A 25,407-nucleotide genomic window follows, 5' to 3' on the forward strand; every position below is an offset into this window, starting at 1 on the left:
GGGCTCCATTGGCTGGATCGGATCTGTACCAGCAGCACAGGATGTGAATCCTATTCCGGAGGTGGGATATTTGGGATTGGGGTCCTTGTCCTGTCCATGGTGGAAATCAAGGTGCTGAGGATCAGACCAGCTTTCAAACAGAGAACCGGACGAAGATCCGCATCGGGTGAGAACAGAATAGGCTACCAGCCGATCACTAAAAAAATATAGCTTACTAAAGTCAGAGGGTCATAGAATCATACAGCCTGGAAAACTGAGCCTCCTGTCCAACTTGTCCATGCTGAACATAATCCCAAACTAAACTAGTTCCACAAGGAAATCTTCCATCCTTACCTGGTCTGGCCTACACATGATTCCAAACCCACAATGATGCAGTTGTTCCTAAAATGCCCCTGAAATACCTGAGCAGCCACTTCGCTGCATTTAAGATAGTAGTCACACCATCATAAGGCCAGATAGAGAGCGAGCATCGAATACCAGCCTTTGTACTGATCCCTTTCATGGGACATAAAAGGGAGTAGTGTTTCTTTAGAACCCCTACAGTGTGGAAACAGTGCCTTGGGCTAACAAGTCCATACTTAACCTCTGAGGAGCATCCCACCTAGACCCATTCCCCTATCCTATATTTACCCCTGACTAATGCTCCAAACCTACACATCCTGGAACACACTATGGGCAACTTAACATGGCCAATTCACTTGACCATCTTTGGATTGTGGGAGGAAACCCACACGACACAGGAAGAACATGCAAACTGCACACAGTCACCCGAGGCTGGAATCGAAGTCAGGTTCCTGGCGCTCGGAGGCAGCAGTGCTAACCACTGAGCCACCAATATTGGTCATGGATTGTGGGAAAGATGTATAAACATTTTCACATCAATCTGTCCAGTGAGATTATTACACACTGTGGAAAAGGTGGAACCTAAACCCAGTCCTCCTGGTTCAGAGTTACGGATACTACCACTGCAGCATTGGAGTGGGGAACGGCCTCGTGCTTTGTTCACCAGCCTGTTACTCCAGAGACCCAGGGCCACGCTCTGGGGACCTGGGTTTGAATCTTGCAGAGGGTAGAACTTGAATTAAATTAAAAAGAAATCTAGCAATCATCATGAAACCGTTCCTTCTAAGTAGGGGGTCTGAAACAGACACATTCGTATCATCCTTTATAGAGTCCTACAGCACAGAAACAGATCTTTCAGTCCAATCAGTCCAGGCCAAACATAATCCCAAACTAAACTAGTCCCACCTGCCTGTGCTTGGCCCATATCCCTCTCAACGTTTCCTATTCATGTGCTTATCCAAATGTCTTTTAAACATTGCAAGTGTACCCACATCCACCACTTCCTTTGCATGTTCATTCCACACACAAACCACTCTGTGCACAAGCAAAATTGCTCTCATGTCGTTTTAAAATCTTTCTCTTCTCATCTTAAAAAATGTGCATCCTCGTTTTGAAATCTTAAGGAAAAGTCATCTTCTGCTCACCTTATCCATGCCCCTCATGATTTAAAAAACCTCCATAAGATCACCCCTCAATCTCCTATGCTCCAATGAAAACCGTTAGAGACAAAACAAAATGTGCCGATGCTGAAATCCAGAGTAGACAGGCAGGAGGCTGGAAGAACACAGCAAGGCCAGGCAGCACCAGGAGGTGGAGAAGTCGATGTTTCTGGTATAACTCAATAAGGGCTATACCCTGAAACGTTGACTTCTCTACCTCCTGATTCTGCCTGGCTTGCTGTGTTCGTCCAGTCTCCTGCCTGCCAGTGAAAAAGTCCGAGAGTTTAGGTCAGAGTGGTGCTGGAAAAGCACAGCAGGTCAGGCACCATTTGAGGAGCAGGAAAATCAACGTTTCGGGCAAAAGCCCTTCATCAGGAATGCTCCTGATGAACAGCTTTTGCCCGAAACATCGATTTTCCTGCTCCTCGAATGGTGCCTGACCTGCTGTGCTTTTCCAGCACCACTCTGATCTAATCCCTGGTTTCCAGCATCTGCAGTCCTCACTTCTGCCTAGTTGATTTTAACCCCACTGCGAATCCTCTTGTAAGGATGCCTCCCTTGAAGAAGTTCTCCTCCTCTCTCCACAAAGAATCTCAGTGAATCTCTCTCTCTCACTGCAACCCCCAGGTCATCTCCTCTGCCTCTATTCCTGATGAAAGGCTTTTGCCCGAAACGTCGATTTTCCTGCTCCTAGGATGCTGCCTGACCTGCTGTGCTTTTCCAGCACCACTCTGATCTAAACTCTGGATTCCAGCATCTGCAGTCCTCACTTCTACCTAGTGAAAAAGTCCCAGCCTATCCAGCCTCTCCTGATGACTCAAGCCCTCCATTCCTGGCAAAACCCTGGTAAATCTCTTCTGAATTCTCATCAGCTGAATAATATCCTTCCTGTAGCAGGGCAACTGGAACTGGACACAGTACTCTAGAAGAGGCCTCACCACTGACCTGTACAACTGCAACTTAATGTCCTTTGGGAAAGGAAAGCTGCTGGTCTGGACTATATGTGATTCCAAACTTACAGCAATAGGGTTGACTCTTAACCTCCATGTGAGTAATTAGGGATGAACAATAAGTGCTGGTTTAGTGCAGCGATGTCTATGCACTATGGATGAACAGAACTGACTCCCACCAACAAAGATATATTATCCTCAGAGGGGTTCCAGTACTCACTCACCAGGTTGGTATCAAAGATAACTACTTCACCCTGTGATACTGGAGTAGAGAGCGTTAAATTTCGAAACTGGTTCTCTCTCCATTCCTTTGATTATGAAAGGTTCGGGATTGAGCTGATTGATGTGTTTAAGAGTATTAAAGGATTCAATCAGGAGGATAGAGAGATGTTATGTCTCCTGATGGGGGCTGGAGAGGGAAGCAAGTCCATTTCAAGGGGCTCTCTGATATTGAATTAAAAAGCCAACCTTCATCTGTTCTGATTTAATTTGTGCAAATGAGTATTTCATAAAATCTGCACCAGTTTTTGTATTTGACGGTAAGTCAATTTTATGTCAACGTATTTTTTTTTTAGTTTTGAACTTTTTATTAACTTCCTCACTTTGGCATAACGCTTGGGTCGGTTGGAAAATGGAAAGCGAGAAGGGTTTTTCTAATCTCCCTGGTTCGTGCAGCAAGCTGGTTTAAATTACAGGAGCTGTCAGCACGCGTCTTATCGGTTTCAAATTCAGAGCACCAACTTGTGAGCAGACTGCAGTCTCCCTGCTGAGGCTGTGTGACCCCATCCACTGCCATATGGAGCCCTGGGAAGATGAACGGGATCAGTTCAGCTCAGAATCTGAGGAAAGGTAGGGGTCATCCTGGTGAAACTCAGCAACATCAAGAGAACAACACAATAAACAAGAGGACAAACAAGGGCTCAGCTTACATAGAGTCTGCGTCAGGCTCCAGTCCCACTCTCAACCAAGTTCCTCCCTCTGTTCTGCACCCGGCCCTCAATTAACCTTTTCCTACAAGTTAATCTGGGAATAATTGAGGCATCAGCTTAGTCACTTCAAAAGAGAGCCAAGGGTTTGTAAAAACATCGCTTTGTGATTAAACAGTTTGGGTTGAAGAATGAGTGTGGGAGGTCAAACTATAAGATGTTTGTGTCTAGCAACTTGCCAGTCACAGTCAGGACTAGCAATTCATTGCTGCTTTGGTCACGGCCTTTAAATTGGGTGCCCCTCTCTGCTGCCTGCTCCCATTTATATTTAATATTTCCAATTTTCTCTCTCTCCTGGTGTCTGGATTAAGAAAAGAGAATTCCATCACCAGACAGTCTCTTCTGACCGGGCATGTGGTTAACAACCAAGATTAGAGTGGTGCTGGAAAAGCACAGCAGGTCAGGCAGCATCCAAGGGGCAGGAAAATTGATGTTCCTGATGATGGGCTTTTGCCTGAAAAGTTGATTTTCCTGCTGCTTGGATGCTGCCTGACCTGCTGTGCTTTTCCAGCACCACTCTAATCTAGACTCTGATCTCCAGCATCTGCAGTCCCCACTTTTGCCTATGTGGTTAACAAGCCCCAGGGCAAAATAAATAACATAGTTAAAAATCACTCAACACCAGGTTATAGTCCAACAGGTTTATTTGGAAGCACTGGCTTTCAGAGCACTGCTCCTTCATCGGTGGACAACCACCTAATGAAAGAGCAGCACTCCGAAAGCTAGTGCTTCCAATTAAACCTGTTGGACTATAACCTGGTGTTGTGTGATTTTTAACTTTGTCCACCCCAGTCCAACACCGGCATCTCCAAATCATAAACAAACATCATAACTGACTACTCGACGCAAAGCCCAGAGGGAATTACTGAGGACAATTAACCACTCAGCATGATCTGGGTAATAAAAGTGAGGATTCGATCTCAAGTCAGAATAAAAGCTCCGATGACACGATTTGGAAGAAGAGTAGGGAAGTTTATCCCTAATGTTCTGGCTGAGATTTATTCCTCAGCCAAAACCACAATACAAAACAGATTTTTCTGGTTGCTGTAACATTGCTGCTGTGGGATCTTGCTGAACACAAGGATTTCAAATCTCCTCAGTTTAGGGACTGACTCTGAACTGGCTGGCCAGTCAGTGTACAGTGCACGTGTAAATAGAGGGTGACTCAGTGACAGGATACCGGCCTCTTTGTAGTTATTTCACACACTGTAGGGATTCTGTGATTCTACGCACAGGTAATAAAATCTGAATTCAGTTAACAAATTTGAAGCTTTGTCCCCAAGAAAGAATTAGCTGTAGCTTTTCAGACGAAAGGGATCATGAGGTAAAAGTGGGAACCGGGAGGGATTTGGGTGATTATGTTGAATAGTGGAGTAGGTTCGAATGGCTTAATGCTGTCCTTATTTTCCTAAGTTTCTGCATTAGCAAAAGTATTAGTTGTTCTTAAATGCCTCAGTTGAATTATCCTGCAGTAGGGCAGAAAATGACACAGTGGGTGGTGGTTGACTGACATTTCGCTCCTAACCCAATGTGAGGAAATGGTCCTGATTGTGACCAACCCTAGCGGCTGACCAAGCCCCTGAACGTGACTTGACTTACTGCAGCAGGGTCATTGGGCTGAAGCCTATCTCCCTGATGCCTAAAAACAACCATGACAAAACTCCTGGTTTCGTGCCTACGCTATGTTCAAGTCGATACAGCTGTAGTGTGAGCCAGGTCTCACTGGCTAGGGGACAAGAAAAGACAAGGGAAAGCAGAGACATGTTGTAACTGTGCTGGTACGGAGGGAAGGTGTTATGAGGAAAGGCTGAGGAACTTGAGGCTGTTTTCATTAGACAGAAGGTTAAGAAGTGACTTAATTGAGGCATATAGGATAATCAGATGGTTAGATAGGGTGGACAGTGAGAGTCTTTCCTCAGATGGCGATGGCCAGCACGAGGGGACATAACTTTAAATTGAGGGGCGATAGATATAAGACAGATGCCAGAGGTAGTTTCTTTACTCAGAGAGTAGTAGTGCTGTTGGATGGCCTGTCTGCAACAGTCGTAGAGTTACCAACTTTAAGCGCATTTAAATGGTTTTTGGATAGGCATATGAATGAAAATGGAATAGTGTAGGTTAGATGGGCATCAGATTGGTTTCACAGGTGGGCACAACATCGAGGGTTGAAGGGCCTGTACTGCGCTGTAATGTTCTGTGTTCTATGTTCAGAGTGAGTGTGCGCTATGACAGCTAGTTCCAGCCCTGAGACACAGCTTGGTCCAGTCCATGAGCTGGGTGTATGTCAACCATGATTGAATGGCAAAGACTTGATGGGCTGATTGGCCAGCTCCTACATCTTATTTCTGTCCCTGGGTCTACAGTGTCCTTGCTGCGGGTGTTACAATGAGAGTTGTCGGTCCAGCATTGAAGTCTGGAAGCATCCTGTAATTGGACAAGTGGATCACTGAGGCTGGCACATGTCTGATGTCAGCGTCCATGCACATGGGGCATATGTGGTTGGTACCCCAGCTCATACCCTGTGATATTACTGCCTGGTAACTGGCAGCCAGCCGAGGTCACAAAGTACCCACTCTGACTTCGATGTCAAGAATTCTCAGGATCCAGTTTGTGGATAGTCAGAAAGAAAGCTGCACCTTGAGGGGTAAACCTTTTCGGACTGAGATGAGGAGTCATTCCTTCACCCAGAGAGAGGTGTGCCTGTGGGATTCAGTGGTTGAGGCCAGAACATTGAATGTTTCCAAAAGAAAGGTCAATATTATTTTTGCGGCTAAAGGGATATTAGGTGTGAAGGGGATGAGGGGTGAGAGAGCAGGATTAGGCAACAGTCAGTTCTTCTATACCGTGCTGATTACGCTCCTGTGTTGTAGAACAATCGCGCTTTAGAAACAGCACTTAAAGTGTTGGCGATGTAATCACATTACGGCCAACACACACTTTAAAAGTTCGCACTTTAGAAACAGCACTTTAAGTGTTGGCGATGTAATCACATTACGGCCAACACACACTTTAAAAGTTCGCACTTTAGAAACAGCGTCCCCAATTCATCAATCACATTACAACGAATTCACGTTAATGAAACATGCGTTATAGCAGCACGCCCTGTGCTGAGGTCATCAATCAGCCAGGGGGGAACAGGTTCAAGTGGTACTTTGGCCTACTCCCATTCCTCTATGCTTCCATGTTAATGCAGTGAAATGGCTTTGACAAGCATCAGTCTCCTTAACCAGCAGCTCACTGCTGCCCGGTGAGAATCTCACCTTGAAACCCACAACATGGTTAAAAGATGCAGCAAGTCATCCCTGATGTTGAGAGAGGTGTCACTGACCAATTTCTCACCATCACCCACGTTGTTTAGACCTCATGGAAGATTCCTCTGTGTGGGTGAATGCGTTAAAGTGAAGGAGTCAGTGACTGACTCAGAAAACAGGAAGGAATCAGCTGAATATTTCAACAGTTTCAAACAGAAAGTATCGGCAATGCTTGGCAGGACATGCAGTATCTGTGGAGAGAAAGACAGAATTAATGCTCCAGGTCAATGATCTTTCAAAAGTTATGCAGATCAAGCTGGTGTATAGTGATGGAAATGCATGCTGTGTGGCAGTGATACTGTACTTAGATTAGAGTGGTGCTGGAAAAGCACAGCAGGTCAGGTAGAATCTGAGGAGCAGGAAAATCGATGTTTCGGGCAGGAGCCCATCATCATTCCTGAAGATGGGCTCCTGCCCGAAACATCGATTTTCCTGCTCCTCAGATTCTACCTGACCTGCTGTGCTTTTCCAGCACCACTCTAACCCAGACTCTGATTTCCAGCATCTGCAGTCCTCACTCTTGCCTAATGACAATGTCCTTGTTGAGGCTACTTTTGGGATACTGCATTCAATTCCACTCTCCCCACTAGAGGAAGGATGTTGTGAAAAGGTTCAGAAAAGATTTACAAGGTTGTTGCCAGGGTTGGAGGATTCGAGTGACAGGGAGAGATTCGATAGGCTGGGGATGCTTCCCCTGGAGCATCAGAGGTTGAGGGGTGACCTTATAGAGGCTTATAAAATCAGGAGGGGCATGGATAGAATAAGTAGACAAAGTCTAGATGGGCAGAACTAGAGGGCGTAGGTTTAAGGTGAGGGGGAAATTTTTAAAAAGGACCTAAGAAGCAACATTTTCACACCAAGGGTGGTGCTTGTATGGAATGAACTGCCAGAGGAAGTGGTGGACGCTGGTACAGTTACAGCATTTAAAAGGCATCTGGATGGGTATATGAATAGGAAAGGTTTAGAGGGATATGGGCCAAGCGCTGGCAAATGGGAGTTGATTAGGTTAGGATATCTGGTCAACTTGGACGAGTTGGACCAGACAGTCTGCTTCTGTGTTGTACAGCTCCATGACTCTCTGCAAAGTCTGAAAGATTGGAAACAACAGGAAAAAGTGCGGTGCTTTTCTGGAGGTTTATGACAGAGAGAGAGAACACAGGGGATGAAGATCCTGCAGAGAAACATGTGCTGTTCTTGACTTCTGCATATGTTGTAATTTACCAAAATAATTAGATTGAATCTGGAATTTGTCCACAGTTGTATTTTAATGTAGTTTGTAATGTTAGGCCAACGTCCTGCAGTTTTACTGGAGTCAATTAGAGGTTTTGACAGAGAATTTGTTAATTATTTTCAAGGAATTGTCCTGCTTGTTCATCATGTGCCATAAGACAAACTGGTTGAGCCAAACTGAAGGAACCTATTTCCTTTCAAGCATACTTTTGCTTTGATTTCCTTAAGATAAGATCGATTTTGGTCAAGATAAATATGTCTGAAATCGAGGAAAAGATCGAATATACTTGTTCAGAGAATGTAAATCCTGCTAGCATCTCATGTATTATAGTTTAAATGTTATGATCAAGATACCAGACACACCACACCACTGATGATACTACAGAGAATTACTCCAGGGTTACAGTGTGACCTGCTTAGACAGGGAATCCCAGCAAACATGAAGACACAGAAAGTGATAATTATGCCAAAAGAATCGACGTAAAATTGCTGCAAAAGCAAGGGAAAAGGTTTGTACATCTTCCTGCGGAGATTCTATTCTGTGGCGTTTTTCGTGGTGTGTCTGAGATTTTGTCAGGACAAGCACAGGTCTCAAACAATATTGTCAAGGTCAGTCAGCCATCAGTGTTCGGAGCAGATGTAGAGACCCCAGAAGAAGTTTCTGAACTGATTCCTCTTGTATGCCCAATCATTATCAGATCTGAATTTTGCGAGTTGCTTTGGGACTCCGGGCCTGACGTCTGGAGAAGGAACACAGTCATGGAGTTCGAGAATGGCCTGAACTGAAAATCCCTGAAAATACTGAGTGCAGGTTTTTGAAAACAGGATCAATTGGTAGGAGTGAATCTGTGAGGTCAGACCAGTTGAAAGAATGGGATTTCAGAACTTTGGGGCTGTCCTGGGTAAGGAAGCACTGGCAATGTGGTCTAAGTTGGTGGTAAGCTGTGTTCATTAAGATGGCGGGAGAGTCAGGGCTGATTGACTTCAACCACTCTTAGAGTCATAGAGTCCTACAGCATGGAGACAAGCCCTTCAGTTCAAACTGGTCCATGCTGACCAAACCGTCCATCCACGGTAACCCTATTTCTCTGTATTTGGCCCATATTCTTCTAAACCTTTCCTATCCATGTATTTGTCCAAATGCCTTGTAAGTGTTGCTAATGTACCCACCTCAACCAGTTCCACTGGCAGCTCATTCCATTTGCGTACCACCCTCTGTGTAAAAACGTTGCCCCCCAGATTCCCTTTTATTGTTTCCCCTCTAACCTTAAATTAATGCCCTCTAGTCCTCGATTCCCCACCCCTGGGAAAAGACTAAATGCATTCACCCTATCCCCTGCCCCTCCCCACAGTCTCCTGCACTCGAAAGAAAAAAGTCCTCGCTTGTCCAACATTTGCCGATAACTCAGTCCATCGAATCCTGGCAATGTTCTTGGTAGCAACACTTCAACCACTCTTCTTTTCCTTTTTCTCTCTCCTGTTTATCATGTTTTCCTTTCCTTACTTCTTGCCCTGAGCTCGGGCAGCATTGGCAGCAGGCAGGTGGGCCCTGAGTGGACTTGAGTGAGCCCTTAGTTACTTTTCCTGGGGGTGGGCATGGCACCTGACAATGGAATGGGCAGCTGGTACATTGGGGGAGGTGACGTCAGCGAGGGATGCCCAGCAGCAAAGGATGGCACCTGAGGATTGGCCACATCATCGTTGGATGGGACTGGCGCTGCCAATGAAGCGTGGTGCCTGTGGGGAGAGGGCACCACAGCGATATCATTGAGGTGGGCACAGAGTGAAGAGATGTGTTTTCGACGTTGATGGGTGTGGCACAGTTGGCAGCAAGGTGGGGAATAGGCCGAGCAGTGAACGATGGTACCAAAGATGTGTAGGTTAGGTGAATTAGCCATGCTAAATTGTCCATTGTGTTTAGGGACATGTAGGTTAGGTGTATTAGTCAGGGGTAAATGTAAAGTAATAAGGTAGGGGAATGCATTTGAGTGGGTTGCTCTTCAGTGGGTAGGTGTGGACGTGTTGGGCCAACTGGCCTGTTTCCACACAGTAGGGATTCTACGAACTTCAATGTTGTTTGAGTCTATGTACATGGTGCTGAAGGTGATGGAGGGGGGATGGTGGTGAAGGTGATGGAGGGGGGATGGTGGTGAAGGTGATGGAGGAGGGATGGTGGTGAAGGGGATGGAGGAGGGATGGTGGTGAAGGTGATGAAGGAGGGATGGTGGTGAAGGTGATGGAGGAGGGATGGTGCTGAAGGTGATGGAGGAGGGATGGTGGTAAAGGTGATGGAGGAGGGATGGTGGTGAAGGTGATGGAGGACGGATGGTGGTGAAGGTGATGGAGGAGGGATGGTGGTGAAGGTGATGAAGGAGGGATGGTGGTGATGGTGATGGAGGAGGGATGGTGGTGAAGGTGATGGAGGAGGGATGGTGGTGAAGGGGATGGAGGAGGGATGGTGGTGATGGTGTTGGAGGAGGGATGGTGGTGAAGGTGATGGAGGAGGGATGGTGGTGAAGGTGATGGAGGAGGGATGGTGGTGAAGGTGATGGAGGAGAGATGGTGGTGTAGGTGATGGAGGAGGGATGGTGGGGAAGGCGATGGAGGAGGGGTGGTGGGGAAGGGGATGGAGGAGGGATGGTGGTGAAGGCGATGGAGGAGGGATGATGGTGAAGGTGATGGAGGAGGGATGGTGGGGAAGGCGATGGAGGAGGGATGGTGGGGAAGGGGATGGAGGAGGGATGGTGGGGAAGGGGATGGAGGAGGGATGGTGGTGAAGGTGATGAAGGAGGGATGGTGGTGAAGGGGATGAAGGAGGGATGGTGGTGAAGGTGATGGAGGAGGGATGGTGGTGAAGGTGTTGGAGGACGGATGGTGGTGAAGGTGATGGAGGAGGGATGGTGGTGATGGTGATGGAGGAGGGATGGTGGTGTAGGTGATGGAGGAGGGATGGTGGTGAAGGTGATGAAGGAGGGATGGTGGTGATGGTGATGGAGGAGGGATGGTGGTGAAGGTGATGGAGGAGGGATGGTGGTGAAGGTGTTGGAGGAGGGATGGTGGTGAAGGGGATGGAGGAGGGATGGTGGTGAAGGCGATGGAGGAGGGATGGTGGTGAAGGTGATGGAGGAGGGATGGTGGTGAAGGTGATGGAGGAGGGATGGTGGGGAAGGGGATGGAGGAGGGATGGTGGTGAAGGTGATGGAGGAGGGATGGTGGTGAAGGTGATGGAGGAGGGATGGTGGTGAAGGTGATGGAGGAGGGATGGTGGTGAAGGCGATGGAGGAGGGATGGTGGTGAAGGTGATGGAGGAGGGATGATGGTGAAGGTGATGGAGGAGGGATGGTGGGGAAGGGGATGGAGGAGGGATGGTGGTGAAGGTGATGGAGGAGGGATGGTGGTAAAGGTGATGGAGGAGGGATGGTGGTGAAGGTGATGGAGGAGGGATGGTGGTGAAGGTGATGAAGGAGGGATGGTGGTGATGGTGATGGACGAGGGATGGTGGTGAAGGTGATGGAGGAGGGATGGTGGTGAAGGTGTTGGAGGAGGGATGGTGGTGAAGGGGATGGAGGAGGGATGGTGGTGATGGTGTTGGAGGAGGGATGGTGGTGAAGGTGTTGGAGGAGGGATGGTGGTGAAGGTGATGAAGGAGGGATGGTGGTGATGGTGATGGAGGAGGGATGGTGGTGAAGGTGATGGAGGAGGGATGGTGGTGAAGGTGTTGGAGGAGGGATGGTGGTGAAGGTGATGGAGGAGGGATGGTGGTGAAGGTGTTGGAGGAGGGATGGTGGTAAAGGTGATGGAGGAGGGATGGTGGTGAAGGGGATGGAGGAGGGATGGTGGTGAAGGTGTTGGAGGAGGGATGGTGGTGAAGGTGTTGGAGGAGGGATGGTGGTGAAGGTGATGGAGGAGGGATGGTGGTGAAGGGGATGGAGGAGGGATGGTGGTGAAGGTGATGGAGGAGAGATGGTCGTGAAGGTGATGGAGGAGGGATGGTGGTGAAGGTGATGGAGGAGGGATGATGGTGAAGGTGATGGAGGAGGGATGGTGGTGAAGGTGATGGAGGAGGGATGGTGGTGATGGTGATGGAGGAGGGATGATGGTGAAGGTGATGGAGGAGGGATGGTGGTGAAGGTGATGGAGGAGGGATGGTGGTGAAGGTGATGGAGGAGGGATGGTGGTGAAGGTGATGGAGGAGGGATGGTGGTGATGGTGATGGAGGAGGGATGGTGGTGATGGTGATGGAGGAGGGATGGTGGTGAAGGTGATGGAGGAGGGATGGTGGTGATGGTGATGGAGGAGGGATGGTGGTGAAGGTGATGGAGGAGGGATGGTGGTGATGGTGATGGAGGAGGGATGGTGGTGAAGGTGATGGAGGAGGGATGGTGGTGATGGTGTTGGAGGAGGGATGGTGGTGATGGTGTTGGAGGAGGGATGGTGGTGAAGGGGATGGAGGAGGGATGGTGGTGAAGGTGTTGGAGGAGGGATGGTGGTGAAGGGGATGGAGGAGGGATGATGGTGTAGGCATCAGTAATGGTGATCTGGATCAGGTCAGATGGACTCTTAAAGCTGCATCTTTCCTCTCTGTCTTATTTTTAAAACTATTAAAAATGATTTTCGATCATGGCGATGGTGGTAAAGTTTTTAACTGTGTTTTACTATTTCTCTCTCTGTAAAATACTCGTGACAATAAAATCATCAATAAGGGTCTGTGAGCACATCCCCGTATCTGATTACACTACCCAAGAGTGAAGATGAAGAGTATAATCATGAAGACCAAAAGAATCAAGAAGGGGGCTTTGAAATATTGGAGAGCAGATTTGATCAGATTCTGCCAGTGTGGGGGTTGTGTGAAGGAGGAAAGCACCTGCATTTATATCCCGCCTTTCACAAACTCAGCAAGTTCCAAATCAGTGGTCTTTTCCAACTGTCAACCCCTGGGATGTAGTAAACATGGCAGCCATTTGCCATAGCAGCAAGTTTCTTCAGGCAGCACTTCAACGATGACAAGATAGACTCTGTTCAAAAGCAGTATTTAAAAGATAAACAGGTTCCACAGCGATGAGCTCATGGAATTACAGAAACGGACAGTACAGAAAAGATTCTTCAGCAAAGTGCTGTGTAAAAAAAAACAGTTCGATAATCCATTTTAGAGTTGATGAAAGATTACTGGACTTGGAATGTTAATTCTGTTTTGCTGTTCACGCATGCTGCCAGACCTGTGAGTTTCTCCAGCGCTTTCTGCTTTTGATCCATCTGAGATGATAGTTTGGACAAGCTTTTTGTCTTCAAAATTGCCTAATGGGATTTTTTTTATATCCAACTGAGATGACAGGTCAAACCCTCAGTTTAACACTGCACTGCGTCACTCCTTCAGGACCACACTGTGACTAACAGATTGTAGATCCATGGCTCGGGAACGAATCTTGAACCAATAACCTTTGACCTCAGAGAGTGTGAGCCACTGGACACGAGTAACACTCATAAGAGACAGGAAAAGGGACCCCAAACTCTGTTTGGCTCCCATTGAGTTATCAAACCCCAACTTTCCAAACTATTATAGCCATCAGTCTCTCCCTAGATCCATTTGAAAGCTCTTGCATTCCATCTGGCAACAATTCTCCTCCCACTTCATTTCTTATTCCTGTCAGTTTAAAGTTCGTTTCCCAATTTGAAACATTTGAGATTAAATTTTCTGTTTCTTAACGTTATAACGAACAGCAGGGAGGCACCACCTCCCGAATTAAATAGCTGGCACCAAACGAGTTGTTCAAAATGGAAAATGTAACAGTTATTGCACTATTCATTTGCCAACTTACACAATCTTTGATAAACAGAAGTTTCCACAAACAAAAAGCCTTCATAAAATGCTCAAAAATGCATTGGTGCTATTGTTTCCAAGTTTTAATATATCAGAAAAATCTCTTGCCTCCAAAACAGCATAGAAGAGAACATATTTTGTTGAAAATAAGTGACTAAAACGGAATCCATTTCCAAAAAACAATCTTTGTTTTGCTTTCTGAACATCAACAAAGAGATTCTTACTTTCATTCTCACAGGTGCTGTCTGTCTGTCAGTGAGTGGTTCCCATCAGAAAAGGGATGTTTCTCAAAAATAGTGTGTGAATGTTTGACTTATGAATGTTCGAGGTAAACCTTTGAGAATTAATTCTTAACTTCTTTTTGAAATTGTTTTTTGGAGAAGTGAAATAACAAAGTTTCTTCTAAAAGACAAATCCCTGTTTAAACGCCCTCTGAAGTGGACACAAGCTGAGGTCAAAGAATCCCAATGGTGTGGAAACAGGCCACACCAACCCTCTGAAGAGCATCCCACCTTGTACTGACCCCCTGTCACTTTAGGTAAAAACAATGACTGCAGATGCTGGAAACCAGATTTTGGATTAGTGGTGCTGGAAGAGCACAGCAGTTCAGGCAGCATCCAAGGAGCAGCGAAATCAACGTTTTGGGCAAAAGCCCTTCATCAGGAATAAAGGCAGAGAGACTGAAACGTGGAGAGATAAGCTAGAGGAGGGTGGGAGTGGGGAGAAAGTAGCATAGAGTACAATAGGTGAGTGGGAGATGGGATGAAGGTAATAGGTCAGGGAGGAGGGTGGAGTGGATAGGTGGAAAAGAAGATAGGCAGGTAGGACAAGTCATGGGGACAGTGCTGAGCTGGAAGTTTGGAACTAGGGTGAGGTGGGGGAAGGGGAAATGAGGAAACTGTTGAAGTCCACATTGATGCCCTGGGGTTGAAGTGTTCTGAGGCGGAAGATGAGGCGTTCTTCCTCCAGGCGTCTGGTGGTGAGGGAGCGGCGGTGAAAGAGGACTAGGACCTCAGCAGAGTGGGAGGGGGAGTTGAAATGTTGGGCCACAGGGCGGTGTGGTTGATTGGTGCGGGTGTCCCGGAGATGTTCCCTAAAGCACTCTGCTAGGAGGCGCCCAGTCTCCCCAAAGTAGAGGAGACCACATCGGGAGCAACGGATACAATAAATGATATTAGTGGATGTGCAGGTACAACTTTGATGGATGTGGAAGGCTCCTTTAGGGCCTTGGATAGAGGTGAGGAAGGTGGTGTGGGCGCAGGTTTTACTGTTCCTGCGGTGGCAGGGGAAGGTGCCAGGATGGGAGGGTGGGTTGTAGGGGCGCGTGGACCTGACCAGGTAGTCACGGAGGGAACAGTCTTTGCGGAAGGCGGAAAGGGGTGGGGAGGGAAATATATCCCTAATGGTGGGGTCTTTTTGGAGGTGGCAGAAATGTCGGCAGATGATTTGGTTTATGCGAAGGTTTGTAGGGTGGAAGGTGAGCACCAGGGGTGATCTGTCCTTGTTACAGTTGGAGGGGTGGGGTCTGAGGGCGGAGGTGCGGGATGTGGATGAGATGCGTTGGAGGGCATCTTTAACCACGTGGGAAGGGAAATTGCGGTCTCGAAAGAAGGAGGCCATCTGGTGTGTTCTGTGGTGGAGCTGGTCCTCCTGGGAGCAGATATTGTTACTTTGCATTTCCTATGGATAATCCACTTAGCCTGTACAACATGGTCAACATGACACGGCCAATCCATCTACCCTGCACATCTTTGGACTGTGGGACAAAACCAGAGCACCCGGTGGAAACCCACACAAATGCAGGGAGAACGTGCAAACTCCACACACACAGTCGCCCGAGGGTGGAATTGAACCCGTGTCCCTGGCACTATGAGGCAGCAGTGCCAACCACAGATCTACTGCTGCTGGTTAAAGCTGCCTGAAAAATGTTGTGAAGTTAGAAAAATAATAATCTAGTCAAAGCAAGAGGTTCTGAATGTCTGAGACCATTCAGTGAAGGTGATTAGAAGACACAGAGGATAATTCAATCACCAAACTGATCACTTGTGAAGATTTGGATTAGAGTGGTGCTGGAAAAGCACAGCAGGTCAGGCAGCATCCTTCATCAGGGCTTTTGCCCGAAACGTCGATTTTCCTGCTCCTCGGATGCTGCCTGACCTGCTGTGCTTTTCCAGCACCACTCTAGTCTCGAGTCTGGTTTGCAGCATCTGCAGTCCTCATTTTTGCCTACTTGTGAAGATCTGCTCAACATTTGGTAGAATTTTCAATGACTGAGCACACTGGGGTGGAACTGGGGTGGAAAAATATTTATTGGATGGGGGTGTGATTGTCTTCCTTTACTACTTTCTTGACTTGAACTGTTGGTTTGAAGTTGACGGCTGCATGTCATTGTCCAAAGTTGCAAATGCTCGGTGAGACATGTTTTATGCCAAGGTAAAAACAAGGGCTGCAGATGCTGGAAACCAGAGTCTAGATTAGAGTGGTGCTGGAAAAGCACAGCAGGTCAGGCAGCATCCGAGGAGCAGGAAAATCGTCGTTTCGGGCAAAAGCCCTTCATCAAGAATACAGGCAGAGTGCCTGAAGCGTGGAGAGATAAATGAGAGGGGGCTGGGGGTGGGGAGAAAGGAGCAGAGAGTACAATAGGTGAGTGGGGGAGGGGATGGAGGTGATAGGTTAGGGGGGGGATGGTGAAGTGGATAGGTGGAAAAGAAGATAGGTAGGTAGGACCAGTCAAGGGGACAGCGCTGAGCTGGAAGTTTGGAACTGGGGTGAGGTGGGGGAAGGGGTAAGGAGGAAACTGCTGAAGTCCACATTGATGCCCTGGGGTTTAAGTGTTCTGAGGCGAAAGATGAGGCATTCTTCCTCCAGGCGAGTCTGTTTCAGGACATGGTTGAAGAGCTTCAGGGCAGAGGAAATGACCTGGGAGTTGCAGTGGGAGAGGGACTCGCTGAGGTTCTTGTAGACAGAGGAGGAAAACTTCTTCAAGGCAGGCATCCTTGCTCCATTGAGTGCATTGTATGTTTGCACTGTGACTAACTCTCTGATGCTCAGCTCTGAAGAATGATTTTCAGCTTTCTGCAACACAAAGGGACTTGCGGGTACATATGTGTGAAACACAGGCGCAGCAGGTAATCAGGAAGGCTAATTCCAGAAAACTGGAAAAGGCATCATGCTGTAAAGTTGAGTGAAATAAGGGTTGAGGGGAAGGGTGAGAGCAGTAACAAATTAAAAATTCTATATATGAATGCACGAAGCATTAGACACAAGGTGGATGAGCTTGAGGCTCTTTTGGAAATTGGCAGATACGATATTGTGGGGATAACTGAGACGTGGCTTCATGGGGACAGGGCCTGGGAAATGAATATTCAAGGCTACATGTGTTATCGTAAGGATAGACTGACGGGCAGAGGGGGTGGGGTGGCCTTGTTGGTAAGGGAGGATATTCAGTCCCTTGCGCGGGCGGACCTAGAGTCAGGGGATGTAGAGTCAGTGTGGATAGAGCTTCGAAACACTAAGGGTAAAAAGACCCTCATGGGAGTCATCTACAGGCCCCCAAACAGTAGTCTGGATGTTGGAGGTAAGTTGAATCAGGAGCTGAAATTGGCTTGTCGCAAAGATGTTACTACAGTTGTTATGGGGGATTTTAACATGCAGGTAGACTGGGAGAATCAGGATGGTATCGGGCCTCAAGAAAGAGACTTTGTGGAGTGCCTCAGAGATGGATTTTTAGTGCAGCTGGTGCTGGAGCCGACCAGGGATAAGGCGATTCTGGATCTGGTATTGTGTAACGAACCAGAATTGGTCAGTGACCTCGAAGTGAAGGAGCCATTGGGAAGTAGTGACCATAATACAATAAGCTTCAATCTGCAATTTGAGAGGGAGTGGGTACAATCTGAAGTGACAATATTTCAGTTGAATAAAGGGAAATATGGAGCTATGAGGGAGCAACTGGCCAAAGTTCAATGGTTTAATACCTTAACAGGGAAGACCGTGGAGGAACAATGGCAGATATTTCTGTGTATAATGCAGAAGATGCAGGATCAGTTCATTCCTAAAAGGAAGAAAGATCCCAGGAGGAGACATGGGCGGCCGTGGCTGACAAGGGAAGTAAAGAAACATATAAGGTTAAAAGAGAAAAAGTATAACTTAGCGAAGATAAGCGGGAAAACGGAGGACTGGGAAGCTTTTAAAGAACAACAGAGGATTAGTAAGAAGGAAATACGCAGAGAAAAAATGAGGTACGAAGGTAAACTGGCCAAGAATATAAAGGAGGATAGTAAAAGCTTTTTTAGGTATGTCCAAGGCAAAAAAATGGTTAGGACAAAAATTGGGCCCTTGAAGACAGAAGCAGGGGAATATATTACTGGGAACGAAGAAATGGCAGAGGAATTAAATGGGTACTTCAGATCTGTGTTCACTGGGGAAGACACAAGCAATCTCCCTGAGGTAACAGTGGCTGAAGGACCTGAACTTAAGGGAATTTCTATTTGCCAGGATTTGGTGTTGGAGAGACTGTTAGGTCTGAAGGTTGATAAGTCTCCGGGACCTGATGGCCTGCATCCCAGGGTACTGAAGGAGGTGGCTCGGGAAATCGTGGATGCGCTGGTGATTATTTTCCAGAGTTCAATAGAATCGGGGTTGGTTCCTGAGGATTGGAGGGCGGCTAATGTTGTGCCACTTTTTAAGAAGGGTGGGCAGGAGAAAGCAGGAAATTATAGACCAGTTAGTCTGACCTCAGTGGTGGGAAAGATGCTGGAGTCTATTATAAAGGATGAAATTACGGCACATCTGGATAATAGTAACAGGATAGGACAGAGTCAGCATGGATTTATGAAGGGGAAATCATGCTTGACTAATCTTCTTGAATTTTTTGAGGATGTAACTCGGAAGATGGACGAGGGAGATCCAGTGGATGTAGTGTACCTGGACTTTCAGAAAGCTTTTGATAAAGTCCCACACAAGAGGTTAGTGAGTAAAATTAGGGCGCACGGGATTGGGGGCAAAGTACTAGATTGGATAGAGAATTGGTTGGCTAACAGGAAACAAAGGGTAGTGATTAACGGCTCCATTTCGAAATGGCAGGCAGTGACCAGTGGGGTACCGCAGGGATCCGTGCTGGGACCGCAGCTTTTTACAATATATGTAAATGATATAGAAGATGGTATCAGCAATAACATTAGCAAATTTGCTGATGACACAAAGCTAGGTGGTAGGGTGAAATGTGATGAGGATGTTAGGGGATTACAGGGTGACCTGGACAAGTTAGGTGAGTGGGCAGATGCATGGCAGATGCAGTTTAATGTGGATAAATGTCTGGTTATCCACTTTGGTGGCAAGAACAGGAAGGCAGATTACTACCTCAATGGTATCAAATTAGGTAAAGGGGCTGTTCAGAGAGATCTGGGTGTTCTTGTCCACCAGTCAATGAAGGCAAGCATGCAGGTACAGCAGGTCGTGAAGAAGGCTAATAGCATGCTGGCCTTCATAACAAGAGGGATTGAGTATAGAAGCAAAGAGGTGCTTCTGCAGCTGTACAGGGCCCTGGTGAGACCACACCTGGAGTACTGTGTACAGTTCTGGTCTCCAAATTTGAGGAAAGACATTCTGGCTATTGAGGGAGTGCAGCGTAGGTTCACGAGGTCAATTCCTGGAATGGCAGGATTGCCTTACACGGAAAGACTGAAGCGACTGAGCTTGTATACCCTTGAGTTTAGAAGACTGAGAGGGGATCTGATTGAAACGTATAGGCTTATGAAAGGACTGGACACTCTGGCAGGAGGGAACATATTTCCGTTGATGGGGGAGTGCCGAACCAGAGGACACAACTTAAAAATACGGGGTAGACCATTTAGGACAGAGATGAGGAGAAACTACTTCACACAGAGAGTGGTGGCTGTGTGGAATGCTCTGCCCCAGAGGGCAGTGGAGGCCCAGTCTCTGGATTCTTTTAAGAAAGAATTGGATAGAGCTCTTAAAGATAGTGGAGTCAAGGGGTATGGAGATAAGGCTGGAACAGGATACTAATTAGGAATGATCAGCCATGATCATATTGAATGGCGGTGCAGGCTCGAAGGGCAGAATGGCCTACTCCTGCATCTATTGTCTATTGTCTATTGTCTTAATTGAATATTTCAAGGGAGTTGGAGTATAAGAGTAAAGAAGTCTTGCTGCAGTTGTACAAGGTATTGGAGAGACCGCATCTGGAGTAGTGAGCAGTTTTGATGCCCCCCTTATCAAAGGAAATATACTATTACATTAGAAGCAGTTCAAAGAACTTTCATGAGGATGATCTCTGCTATGGAGGGATTGTTTTATGAGCAAAAGGCTAAACAGGTTGGGACTTAACTGACTGAAGTTTAGAAGAATGAGAGGTGACCTCATTGAAACATTTCGGATTCTCTAGGGGTTTGACAGGGTCAATGCTGAGAGGATGTTTTTCCCTCATAGGAGATTCCAGAACAAGAGGGCAAGGTCTCAGAATAAAGGGGCAACCAGTTAAGACTGCGCTGAGGAAGAATTTCTTCTCTCAGAGGGGTGTGAAGTTTTGGAATTCCTTGCCACAGAGAGAGCTGTGGGGACAGAGTCCTTGTGTATATTTAAGACCGAGATGAATTTTTGATCAGTCGGGGAATCAAGTGTTATGGGGAACGTGAATATGAGGAGTGTCAGATCAGCCATGCCTGTCTTGCGATGCACTGGGTAGTTTTCCGGCCTCTGTATTCAAGTTCCATTGCAGGATGGTCAATGAAGGTCTGCTCATAATGAGGGTGAACTGACTGAACGACCTCCTGAGCACGCTAATGGCTAATAGTAAGAGTGGAAGAAATTTCATGTTCAAGAATGTTGCCATTTCCATCTTCACTATCCAAAGCTCCAGACTGTGGCATGCAAATAAATACAGTTCCACAGCAACTTCGACTCCCTAAGAAAGCTGTAACACATCATCATCACAACCCGAGCAGCAGATAAGAGAAGGTCAACACAAGAAGCCTGAAATTACTCGGAAAGCTGAAGGGACTTAGAATTGTAACTGGAAAACAGTAACTCCAAAGCATAAAGAATCCCTACAGTATGGAAGCAGGCCATTCAACCCATTAAGTCCACACTAACTCTCTGAAGAGCAATCTCCACCCACACACCCTCACACACACCCCCCCACCCACCAACCCTATCCCTGATGAGGTGTCCTCTCAGCCTGGTATGACAATCTCCCAGAAACCCAGGTCTTCGGGCAATTCATTAATCCTAAAGCAGTGGTCTACTGGTATTATTGTAGGGCTTTTGCCCGAAACGTCGATTTCGCTGCTCGTTGGATGCTGCCTGAACTGCTGTGCTCTTCCAGCACCACTAATCCAGTCCTGGTATTATTGTTAGACTATTCATCCAGAAATTCAGCTAATGCTCTGGCGACCTGGGTTGAAATCCCACACATCAGATGGAGGGATTTGGATTCAGTAAAGAATCTGGGATTAATGACCATGAAGTCACTGTCAATTGTCAGGGAAAATCCCATCTGGGTCACTAATGTCCTTTGGGGAAGGAAATCTGTCATCCTTACCTGGTCTGGTCTACATGTGACTCCAGACCCACAGCCATGACGTTGCTGTGGAACTGTGTTTTATTTGCATGTCATAGTCTGGAGCTTTGAACAGTGATGATGGAAATGCCAACATTCTTTCATTCTTTAACTGCCTTTTGGGCAACTAGGGATAAGCAATTAATTCTGGCCCAGCTAGTGATGCCTTCATCAAATGTGAAGCCAGGTGCAGTCTGGAATCAAGGCCGGGTACAGACTGGAGGCTAGATGCCAACATGGACTGGGTCCGAAGATTATGTTAGATTAGATTAGATTCCCTACAGTGTGAAAACAGGCCCTTCGGCCCAACAAGTCCACACCGACCCTCCAAAGAGTAACCCACCCAGACCCATTTCCTTCTGACTAATGCATCTGACACTGTGGGCAATTTAGCATGGCCAATTCACCTGACCTGCACATCTTTGGACTGTGGGAGGAAATCGGAGCAAACCCACGCAGACACGGGGAGAATGTGCAAACACCACACAGACAGGCGGGAATTGAACCTTGGTCATTGTTGTGAACGTTTTTTATCCTCCGCTTTTTAACTTATTCCTAAATTTACAATGCTGGACATTTTAACTTTATTTTTCCAAGAACTGTAACTGACAAAGCTGTACATTGGGACCTTTGTAGCGAAGGTAGCACTATGAGCACCAACCTGGACACCTTTCATTGTACTCATTTGACAATACAGCTAACACTTTTTCTAAGCCTGCATTTCTCACGGCTAATCCAACTAGCCTACACATTCAGACTATGGGACAAATGTGAGAGCACCTGGCGGAAGCCCACACAAACATTGGGAGCACATGCAAACACCACACAGATAACTGCCAAAGGCGATAATTGAACCCTGGTCCCTGGTTGTGTGAAGCAGCAGTGTTAGCCATGCTCATGTATATCTTACATAATGACCCATAACCAGCAAAGGAACTGAGGAATTATAGTCATCCAGGTAAGCAGAATTAATCAATCACCTCACGTCAGAAACCAGTGATGCATTATCTAAGCATTTCGTAAAAGTATAGAACATGGGGTGAAGAAAGTGACTGATTTAAATGAGGATTTGGAAATGCAAGGACTGATTAGGAATAGTTAACATGGCTCTGTGCGTGGGAAATCATGCCTCATTTGCTTGATTGAGTTTTTTTGAAGAAGTAACAAAGAGGATTGATGAGGGCAGAGAGGTGGACGTGATCTATATGGACTTCAGAAAGGCGTTCTACAAAGTTTCCCCATGGGACACTGGTTAACAAGGTTAGATCTCATGGAATACAGGGAGAACTAGCCATTTGGATTCAGAACTGGCTCAAAGGTAGAAGACAGAGGGTGGTGGTGGAGGGTTGTTTTTCAGACTGGAGGTCTGTGACCAGTGGAGTGCCTCACAGAGATTTATAAAAGCATGAGGGGCATGGATAGGATAAATAGACAAAGTCTCTTCCCTGGGGTGGTGGAGTCCAGAACTAGAGGGCATAGATTGAGGGTGTGAGGGGAAAGATATAAAAGAGACCTAAGGGGCAAAGTTTTCACACAGAGGGTAGTATGCGTATGGAATGAGCTGCCAGAGGAAGTGGTAGAGGCTGGTACACTTGCGACATTTAAAAGGGATCTGGAAGGGTATATGGATAGGAAGGGTTTGGAGGGATATAGGCCAAATGCTGGCAGGTGGGACTAGATTGGGTTGGGATATCTGGTTGGCATGGACGGGTTGGACCAAAGGGTCTGTTTCCGTGCTGTACATCTCCAAGACTCCATGACTCCATGACTCCATGAGGAAGTTGCAAATTGATGGAGAAGTACATGAACTAATCAAGTAGTGGGATGATTAAGTTAATGCACACACAAACTCAACATGAACTCCTTTGTAAGACAATTCATGCTTCCCTTAAACCTGTGTGTATTATACTGATTAGGACTTTGAGCCAGACCAGGACAGATAGTGAAGAAAAGTCGAGAGTGTGGTGCTGGAAAAGCACAGCAGCTCAGGCAGCATCCGAGGAGCAGGAGAATCGACGTTTCAGGCATAAGCCTTTCATCAGGAATGTGCAGGGTGGTGGGGGAGGGGGCTGGGAGATAAATAAGGGGTGGGGGTTGGGGGAATGTAGGTGGGAAGGCGATAGGTGGGTGCAGGTGGGGGATGATAGTGATAGGTCAGAGAGCAGGGTGGAGTGGATAGGTAGGAAGGAAGATGGGACAGGTGGGACAGGTCAAGAGGGCGGTGCTGAGTTGGAGGGTTGGATCTCGGATGAGGTGGGAGGAGGGGAGATTTGGAAAGTGGTGAAGTCAATGTTGATGTCGGGTGGTTGGAGGGTCCCAAGGTGGGAGATGAGGCGTTCTTCCTCCGGTCGGCGGGTGGCTTGGATTTGGTTGTGGAGGAGGCCCAGAACTTGCATATCCTTGGGCTGAAGAAACTTCAGATGTGTGCCATGCAATACCGCCCAGTGAAGGATTCTGCAAGTAGCCCTAAAAAGCTGAAGTGTTGAAATGGGGAAATCACCCTGCAAATATTTACACAAACAATCACAAGACTATCTGGGCATGCAAGCATGCATGGGAATGGGAAACAATTTAATTGAACCAAAAGTGTGAGCCTGTACAAGTATTTTCACAACAACTTACATGGGGTTTGTGCCAAAATAGTTAATACATCATGAATACCATTGGAGAGTGGACTCTGCTGCACGCCAATGAGACGTGTTGGAATTGCCTTAATCATAAGATTTATAAGCATAGATTATACTGACACCTGAAGTTTACAATATTTTCCTTTTGAACAGTTGCTGTGTTTAATGTTTCCACAGTATTTAGTCCACTTCTGCATCCAGCTCAGGGAGGCAGGCTTGTCCCTGAGGAGCTAACCTCAGTCAGAGTTTCCACAGCCTTGGAGAGAGGGCACTGTCACTGTCAGAGAGAGGGATTAAAGCAACCTCTGAACAAACTACTAGGCTGCCCCATAGTTGTGTGTCTGCATGAGTATTGGCATATGTATGTATGTGTGTATGTATATGACTGTGTATGTGTGTATGTGTGTGCACGTATGCAGGTATATGTTTGTGGGCATGTATATGTGAGTGGATTTATGTGTGTGTATATGTGTGCATAGGTGGGCATGTATGTGTGGGCATGTGTGTATATCTGTGTATGTGTGTGGGGGGGTTGTATATTTGTACATGTGCAAATGTATGTGGATATATGCATGTGTATGTGTGTGTGTATGAGTGTGTATGTGTGCATATGTGAGTGCATATTTGTGTGGATGTGTATGTGTGTACATGTGTATGTATGTGTATGGGTGTGTATGTGTGTACTTGTGTACGTATGTGTGTGTGTATGTTTCTATATGTGTGTAAATGTGTGTATGTGTGTGGGGGGGTGTACATGCATATAGATGTGTTTGTGTATATGTGTGTGTGCATATATGTCTGTGTGTGCCTGTGTGCATGTGTGTGTATGTAAATGTATGTGTATATTTGTTTGCATGTGTGCAAATGTGTACATATGTGTTTGTATGTATATGTGTGTGTACATGTGTGCAAGTGTGTAATTGTGTGTGTGCATACGTGTTTAAATGTGTGTGCATATGTTTGCATTTGTGTCTGTGTGAATCCCTGTGTGTGTGCATGTGTATATGTGTGTGTATCTGTGTGTGTGAGTATGTGACTGTATGTGGGCCTGTGTGTGTGTATGTGTGTCTGTGTTTGTGTGTATCTGTGTTTGTGTGTGATTGTGTGCCTGTGTGTGGGCCTGTGTGTCTGTCTATGTATGTGTGTGAGTGTGTGTTTGCGTGTGAGTGTGTGTGTGTGTGTGCCTGTGTATGTGTGTGTGTGTGAGTGAGTGTGTGAGTGTGTGTCTGTGTATGTGTGTGAGTGCATGTGTGTGAGAGTGTGTGTGCGTGTGAGTGTCTGTGTATGTGTGAGTGTGTATGTGTGAGTTTGTGTGTGTCTGTGTGTGTGTGAGTGTGTGAGTGTGTGACTGTGTGTGTGTCTGTGTGTGTGAGTCTGTGTGTGTGAGTGTGTGTGTGAGTGTGTGCG

The sequence above is a fragment of the Chiloscyllium punctatum genome, chromosome 11 (assembly GCF_047496795.1).
Source record: "Chiloscyllium punctatum isolate Juve2018m chromosome 11, sChiPun1.3, whole genome shotgun sequence".
NCBI lineage: Eukaryota > Metazoa > Chordata > Chondrichthyes > Orectolobiformes > Hemiscylliidae > Chiloscyllium > Chiloscyllium punctatum.